The following is an 8,520-nucleotide window of genomic DNA, read 5'->3' as shown; positions in this document are numbered from 1 at the left end:
CCTCAGAGCAACTGAAGAGAGGCAGCCTGTCACCCACTGGTGCCTCACACAGCACACACCTTCACCTGCAGCACGCCACCCTCTTTTCCCTTCCCTTTCCTCCTAGGTCTGCCTGAAGTCCTGGTGCACCTACCTTCCAGCCTGGCTCACACCAGCTTCAAACCCAGCACAGGCATCTTGAGTGTGTCTCAAGAAGACCCTTATTTCTTTACAAATTTGGGGGATCACTGTTTTGCCACCCTAGTTTTAGCTTTCCAGAGTTGCAGAAGTGCTCATTAAATACTCTTGAGGCTTTCTGAGAAAAGAGCTTTTGGGTGAGAAAAGCAGGACCCAAAAAGAACAATTTTTTTTTATCCTGGTTACCCCATCTTTTAGGAAGCCAAATGAATTGCATCATAATCTCGTGCTATATTATTATGCAAACCACATATTAAGAGAGATTTTTTTTTCAGCGCTGTGCAACATTTCAGCTTTTGATTTCCTCAGGAGGACACAAACCCTTTCACAGCTGCCTCAAAACTGGCAGGTACAAACTGCAAAATGGTATTATTGGCAACTTTTGAACTGTGATGTGCTTGGTGAGTCGTGTGCCCACTGCTCCCCTCGTTGCACCCCACTGTCTCTCTTCACCTCTTCCCCACTCCCCAAAGGAAGATCCCCACTTCAGGCAGCCATGTGGAGATGCAGCAGGGAGGGATTGGGAGCCAAAGCCAGTGGGACAAGGTGAGAAGTGGTTGAGCAGAGTGAGGCAATCTCCTGGGTGCCATTTCCGTGGCGTCTTCCTCTGCCTGCCCACTCCCAGGAGAGACAACGCAGCAGCCAAGGCCATGCTCCCCATCTCTGGGCACAGCCACAGGGTCAGTGCAGCCCCCCAAAAAGGGGTCAGTGGGAGCAACGTGTTTGCTCACCTCTGGAAGGGCTGCACCAAGATGGGGATTCCCAAGCGCAGGGGGATGGTGACAACCAGGAGCATCACGTGAGAAGGGCATCCCTTTTAAAAACCCACGCTCATTCTTTTACCCCCAGTGCTGCTGTCTCATCCAAACAGCCCTGCCCAGCTCCCCTGGCTTCCCTGCACAGTCAGTTTCTCCACACCCTCATGTTTCAATGCACCTCGTGTCTGTCTCGATGGCTATGCTCTCAGCCACCTGCCCCAAGCTGCTCTGTTCTCATCCCAACCGGCTTTTCTAGCACTGCACCTTCTAGGAGCTGGGGAGTATCCAGGGAGGCAAAGTCATCCGGGTGCTTTTAGCAGAAGTTGATGTAGCAGAACAGAGAAGTGAGAAACAGCAAAGTCAGGGTGACTTTCGTTTAAGCAGGGCAATGACTTTGGGCCAGATTCAGTGATGTGATAGACACAGGCTGCACATCCCAGGCACCGCCCCGCAGGAGTGCTCACCAGTGCTGATGCCGAGGCTGCTGCCCCAGCCAAAACTCAGGCAAAACCAAGGTGCTTGCAGAATTTAAATCAACAGATGCTGGCCGAGGTGGCAGAAGCCCGTGACTAAATAGATTATCCATGATGAGCACACTCACAAGCCCAGGCACCAGCTGAGCTTCACAGTGGCAAAGGGCTTCACCCCATCCCTGGCATGTTGTTGGGAACAGGGTGGGCTGCAAAGCCTGAATAATCTCATGTTGCTCAGGCAGGGCACCCACACGCACCCGCAGGTGAGGCTGGGGGCTGCATGGTCTGGATCGGACCCCAGAAGGAAGGGAGTTTGAGGATGATGAAAAGACTGATACTGCACAGCCCTGCTCCAAATATTGGGGAGCCCTTCAGCTGGGGAGGAAAGCAGAAGCTGCAGCTGACACAGGACAGGAAGGGATTTTATTGCAGAACAAAACCTGATTTCACTCAAGCACACCAACATGCTCATGCTCTCATGCTCCCAAGGACCAAAACCCTGCTATCCAGCCGGCTTGGCCAGGATTTCCTGCAGTGCCTGGTAGGACTGAGGGTCACCTGCTGTCTGGTCCCCACCATGCACTCCAGCTACATGCCCAACCTTGGCCTAACCTTGGCCCATTGGTTTCCTGCTAGGCATGGCTCTAAGGCAAAAAAAAAAAAAAAAAGAGCCAAGCAGCAAATGAAAAAGGAGATGGGGTGAATGCATTTGCATTAGAAGAAAACAAGAAAAAGCACAAAAGGATGCCAGTAAGCCACCTTCTGCTGCTTTCCATGGCTGTTAGGCTGCTTTCCATAGCCATTGGTGCCTAAATGCCAGTGCAGCTCGGTGGATTCCATGGAGAAAGCTGTAATTTGGATGCCATCAGTAACAAACCAGTGTGGAAAGCATCATCTGCTAAAATTGATATTTTCAATTTATCAGGCCCACACTGACAATATTAATGGACCTGAGGGTCTTACTGAGCTGCTAGTAGTACTTTTTAACAGAGCTAGGAAAACTGGGGTAATTCCAAAGGACTGATGGACAGAAATCACTCCAACCATTAAGAAAATAAACCATTTGACCCAGAAAACTCTAGATTACTGATAATACCAGGAAAAAAAACAAAAACAAAAACAAAAACCACAAAACAAAAAAACCCCCAAACAAACAAACAAACAAAACCCAGAAGAATTAATTTTTATTCTGTCAGCAGAGAAGTAAAGACTTTAAAATGCATGTAATACTGATCAGCCTTGTCTCAGGAAAGATGGGTACTGCTATGTAAACTTGCCACTTTTCAGCACGATTACATGTCTGGCTGATTCAGATCAACACCACTGGCATGCCATCCTTACTTGGAAGCTGTCAGCAGATAATGGTAACAGCATCCACATAAATCACGATATTGCTGCAAAGAGGGATGGAATAATCTGTTTTACATGTCCACGGAAGAAGGAGACTCATAGCTGCTGCCAAAGGTCTTTCCAGATCTACTTTTTCTGTTGTCATAGAAGATTTACCTCAGCATGCCAAGGCAGCCTGTTTATATTCCTGCATTGTTAAGGACACACCAGATGCATCAATAGCAAGCATGTGCTTGTTAGCCAGGAGCTATACTGCCAGGGGCCTTTGTAGTCGGGATCCCCAGGGATGGGTTCAAGGCCCACAGTGATAAGAAATGTTTACTAAGAGAAATCTGGGATAACAGTAAACTTGGTGGGATAGTAGCTAGTGAAGGAGACAATTAACTAGGAGGGATGGTTTAGAATTGCCCAATCAAAAGGCCTCATTGCAGCAAAATTTGCTTTAATGCAACAAAATTTACTTTAATGCAGTGAAATGCAAAGTAATTGATTTGGGAATGTGGAGAAAAGGATAGTCCTCTCACTTATTACTCTGCAAATCCACTTGTCTCTCAAACTTTATCCATGGTAATTCAGGATTCATTTCAAGGCCACTGATTAAAGCGCCAAAGCTGGTGGTGCCTGGTGGGGATCCCTGCAGAAGCCCGGCAGCCCTTGGGGATTCACCATCCCCAGCCAGCACTTGGGTACCCCAGGCTGCCTCGCCAGGCACCGCACTGACACTGCTGCGCGCTGCCAGAGACACCCTCTGCACTACAAGCCGATTACACCTCTGCCTTTCCCCGGAGCAGACCTGTCATCGAGGTGGGTTTCCCATGGTTAATGGATGCCAGGTAATGATGCTGAGGGTCCCCAAACACACACAGGAGTCCCCAGTACCCGGCTCTTGCCAGGCTCTGCACCCCTCTGCCTGGGAGGAGGTGAAGCCCTCCTGGCTGGGTGCAATGCAGAGCTATTAAATGGCAGCGTGAGAGCCACACTGTCCCACAGAAGGGCACAGGAGCCCCTATGTGCACAGGGTGCCTGGGGATGGCTCTGCTCTGGCCATATTAGGCATGGGAGCTCAGTGAACCAGGGCACCTGAGTCCTTACAACAGGGAAATCCTGCAGAATAGCTGTTGTTTTACACACACAGCCCCTCATCATCTGAGTTAATTCTGCTGTGGAGTTTTCAGGGATGTGTTTCAGTCAGACATCCTCAGGATAGCTGTCAAGTGCAAGGTTTTAGCCCAAGGCCACCAGCTCACTGAGCCCACAGAGCCCAGCCCTGGCTTCGCATACCACTCTCTACGAACAAACAGCTCCAGGCAGGAGCACCCTGGGAGCTATTGCCCGACTGCCTTATTAAATGCATTTTTTATCTCATTAACCATTTCCCTCTGATATCCACCAGTGCTTGGCCAGCTGCCAACACCTCCTTTCTGCTTTTAACTACTCTACTACAGTAATCCCCACGACTTCGGGCTAGTTTCTCCAGATTCAGCTTTGCTCTCAGCATGCCCTCGGGCCTGCAAGATGTTTGCATTACGTGCAACCCACTTCCATATGCAAAACGCCCTTCGAACACACCTGTCCAGTCATCAGACACTCAACTGCTCCCCAAAGACTAGTGCAGAGAAGAACCATTGACGAGATGCTCCTGCACCAGGGTTTGCTTTCCCAGGGGATGTTGGACTTGCCCGCTTGATAATGATTTTTCTACCTCAAAGGAGTGGGTGCATCTGCCAAGCCACTCAGAGAGAATCTGCTGTGTCCCCTCTGCTGCCCAGAGGCTGGGGGCTCAGCCACAGTCCCCCAGACGAGGTGTGCGCTCCTGGGAGCAGGGGAAGTGATTGCTGCCTCTTGCCCCATCGCTGCCAGCTCACACAAGCACACTCTGCGGCATTGCAACAGAGCTGGCCGCAGCTGTGTTGCAATTCCTTGTAACTTGTAAAACAGGAAGGCCTGAAGGGCTGGGGATGTAGACTGACATCACTGTACCTACGGTCCTGCTGGGGGCATGCAGAGCCCTTGAAGCCTGATGGGGTAAGCTGTGCCCTTCCAGAAGCTCCTACCATCACCCAGCCATGCAGAATTCATTGCACTTCTATTTCCAGCTATTCCTAAACTGCTTGTACCACTGCCAGCTCCTGAGAGCTGCTGGAGAAGAGGAAAAGCAGCACTGTCCCCTCCACACAGCCCAGCAACACTGCACGCTGGCACCCCTGCGAGCATGGGGACACCTCAGCAGGCTCAGCCCCTCCATCACCTGCCTGGAGGCAGCTTGTTCACACCAGGCATGCTCAGAGCCCTGACATGAAGTCACTGCAATTAGCCAGCTGCAGTTTTATTTTGCTCCCGTGGGTGTGTAGCTGCCTTTCCCAGGACTTGAAGAAAGGTGGGTGACACTGACAGGCTGACTCTGAGCCGGGGAGGCTGCTCACCCAGTGGGGCTGCGCCTGAAAAAGAGCTAGTCCCAACCTGTCTGCCAGTCCCTTTTAGTTTTGCAGGTTGGGGCTCGGCATGCATGTGGGGCTGTCTGCGTCCCTGGGAGTGCCTCCCTACTCTTGCCACTGCCCGGTGATTCAGGGCTTAGGGCTGTAGCGAGATCTGGAATTAGCTTTATTGTTCCTGTAACGCGGCACATGCTCCAGGCAATGCAGCAGGCGTTGCACAATCGACTTCATTTTATCTGAACCAGCAATTACGCTGCTATTGCTCAGCTCCAGCAGAGAGAACTGTCAGATCACTAGCCTGCTCTGCATCCCAGCAGGTCTTCAAGAGTAAACGCCACACTTGGGTTATGGAAGATGTCCACAGCTGAAGATCCCTTGACCCCAAGACAATCACGCTTCATTACCTTTACTGCTATCAAGCCTTAAACTTGCATCTTGTTGCCCTGAGCATGCAGAAGAGTTAATCCCCTTCCTACCTGCATCTGCCTTAAATATATTTTAAGGCCTTTATTGAGTCTCTGGTCTTCTAGATAGTGTCCATTCTTTCAGCCTTCCATTGCAGCCCATGATGTCTAGCCTTCCAGTCTCCCTTGTTTCTCATCTCTGGATCACCTCCATCTACTCCAGACAAAGGATGAGGTGCTCAGAGGGCCCCTTCTGACCTTAACAAGGCATACAGATCTTGAATAGCAAAGGGAGCATTTCTGCCCAGCTCCAGCTGTGCTAGAATATTGCAGGGTGGTAAAGCATGTCCCAAATGCTGTCATGCTAGAACTGCAGCAGCAATCAGACATACGATGCTGAGCCATCACCAGGAGCAATCTGTGTTTTAGTGGCCATGCACAGTGGCTCACTGGGATGCTGCTGGAGCAGTTAGCATCACAAGGGACTCACTTGAGCTCACAGCATCTGCACGATGCTGTCAAGCCCCATGCTTTCAACCCTCCTTAGTTCCACCAGCCAATGTTTTCCACCCTGTGTTAACACAGAGCTGCCTTTCTGCTTTGAGAAGGTTGTCATCACGACTCACCAAGCAGCAGAGCATGGCTGGATCTCTGGGCTTACCAGCCTAGCACCCGGGTTTGCTGCCTGAGTCCTCGGCCAAGCAGGAGGCAGTTCTTGGCCATAGAGTGTTCTGGGACCTGTCGAGCTGAAGGAGCTCCCTCCTGCCTGGTGCTGCTGTACCGTCCAGTGAAGCCACTACTGGAGAGCAAACTGCATAAGGCACTGATGGGCTGGAGGCATATCCCAGCTCCTCTACCTCCCCGATGAACCTTGCTGCTAAGAGGATTATGGGCCAAGCAACTGTGCAAGGGTGGAGTGAGGGTTAACCCGGGCAGACACGGATGCAGTTTCTTTGGGAAGCTCCTGACTGACATTAAAAACACAGACAGGAGCCCTGTTCCTGAAGCACCCCTCAACCACCTAGTGCTTGCCTTGTGCCCCCCTCAAAGTAGGCTTGAAGTGGAGGGCACTCGGCTTCCTCCCCAAACCCACAGCACAGCTGTGGTCTCTTCTACTTTCCCAAAACAGCCATGTCCCCAAACTGCCCTGTGACACTGTTTGCTCTGCCTGGAATGGCCTGTGTGGAGCTGAGGTCTGAAAAATGAGAACAGTTTGGGCTTTCAGCAGTGAAGAGAGCAGGGAACTGGGGTGTGGATGGGATGTACCAGGCTGGACTCTGAATGGGTTATCTCCTCCTCAGTTTCAGCACTGGGTGCTTTTAGGTGTGTCAGACTTTGACTTGCTTCTGGAAGACAGCTATTTGAGAGGCTTTGTTTGGGTAACTGCAAGCTCTGCTGACAGTGGTTCCTGTACCAGGAGGTACCTGGGCTGATCTCCTGGGCCCCATGGGCAGTGGCAAGCAGGGGTTTCCCCTGCAGTGTGCAGGGTTCTGCCCCTAGAGTATCTTCAATTTGTTTTTCCCATTCTTCTATCAAAAGTTGGATGAATTCTGACTCACTAGCCTAAAATTTGCCTTGGTTGCTTTTTGTACCTCTCTGCGTGCTGATGCAGGGTCCAACTTTGTTGTGAGCAATGATGAAAGTGTTTCCCAAGCAATTCTTGCAACCTTGTGATGTCTGATGTGGTCTGAAAACATTTGCAGGGTCTTCTTAGACACGTGGATAACATCTCTGTTAGAGAGGGGTCGCCTCGGGACGAATCTTGTTCTAGCCTCCACAGTGTGCTTGCAGGCTGCTGCTAGCAGCATCTGGCGGGCTGCTGAGCAGTTAGTCACTGACAAGATCCAGCCGATTAGTGCTCCCTGGATTTAGCCAGCTGTTCTTACGCATTTCAAAAAAGCTTAGACATCTGTTCGGGCTTTTCAAATAAGGTACATGGAGATGCATAGCTCCGAATGACTCACAGCTCTCTTGTCAGTCATTGCTGCCCTGCCCATTCAACATAACAGCATCTGAATGGTTGTTTACACTGTGAGCATGTATTTGCAGCGATGATGAATCAGAGACATTTCACTCTCAGCTCTCTACCAGAATGGTATATAAACAGATCCAGGCATCTCCTGGAGAAATATCACATCATTTTACACCCAGAGGTGCCACCAGATTGTCATAGAAATCTTCAAAAGTTGGGTGAACCATGCAAGCCTTGTGCAGCCGCCTGAAGTGCTGCTCACTGCCAAGCTCCGACGCTTGTGCTTCCAACCACCACTGCAAAGATTCATGCTATAAATGACCTAGAATTAATTGGCACCATGGAAGTAAGGAGGGTAGTAGGAGACACCCAGTCAGAAGCGATGTCTTGGCATTCAGCGTGCATTTCAGTGAGCACCTTGGCAAAGATTTTCACAGGGAAAGATGATCCCATCACTCCTTTTCACAACAATTAACTTCTGGGGCTCAAATTTTGATGCCTCAGTGATACCAATTACTCTCTCGCTCTCATGGACTGTCTGCATCAGCATGGTCTGTGTTATCTAGTGATCTCTGAGGTCACTCAAAGGACATTTATACCACGGGGAGGAGTTTAGGCCTTTCCAGAGTTATCTAGTCTCCACAGCATCCTGTCCAGGTTCAGCAGCACTCACAACCTGGGGCATCTCTGTAGAAAAAAACCTTTGTTCACCAGTTTGATTAAACGCATTCTGATCGTCTGGCTCAGCCATTTCCGCAGGTCTCAAAAATGTGTTGCTTAGACACAGGCACAGGCTTCACAGCAGTACCGCTGCTTTCAGTCACTTTACACGTGTTCATCTGTGAAGGTGACACTTTCCAGGTGACTCAGGCACAAAGAAAGGCCATTGTAGGTGGATAATTTAGGTCCAGCTTTCGAGTTTCAGAGTGAGCTGAGAGATGACAGCACCTT

The sequence above is a fragment of the Athene noctua genome, chromosome 7 (assembly GCF_965140245.1).
Source record: "Athene noctua chromosome 7, bAthNoc1.hap1.1, whole genome shotgun sequence".
Taxonomy (NCBI): domain Eukaryota; kingdom Metazoa; phylum Chordata; class Aves; order Strigiformes; family Strigidae; genus Athene; species Athene noctua.
This window is presented reverse-complemented; position numbering follows the sequence as displayed.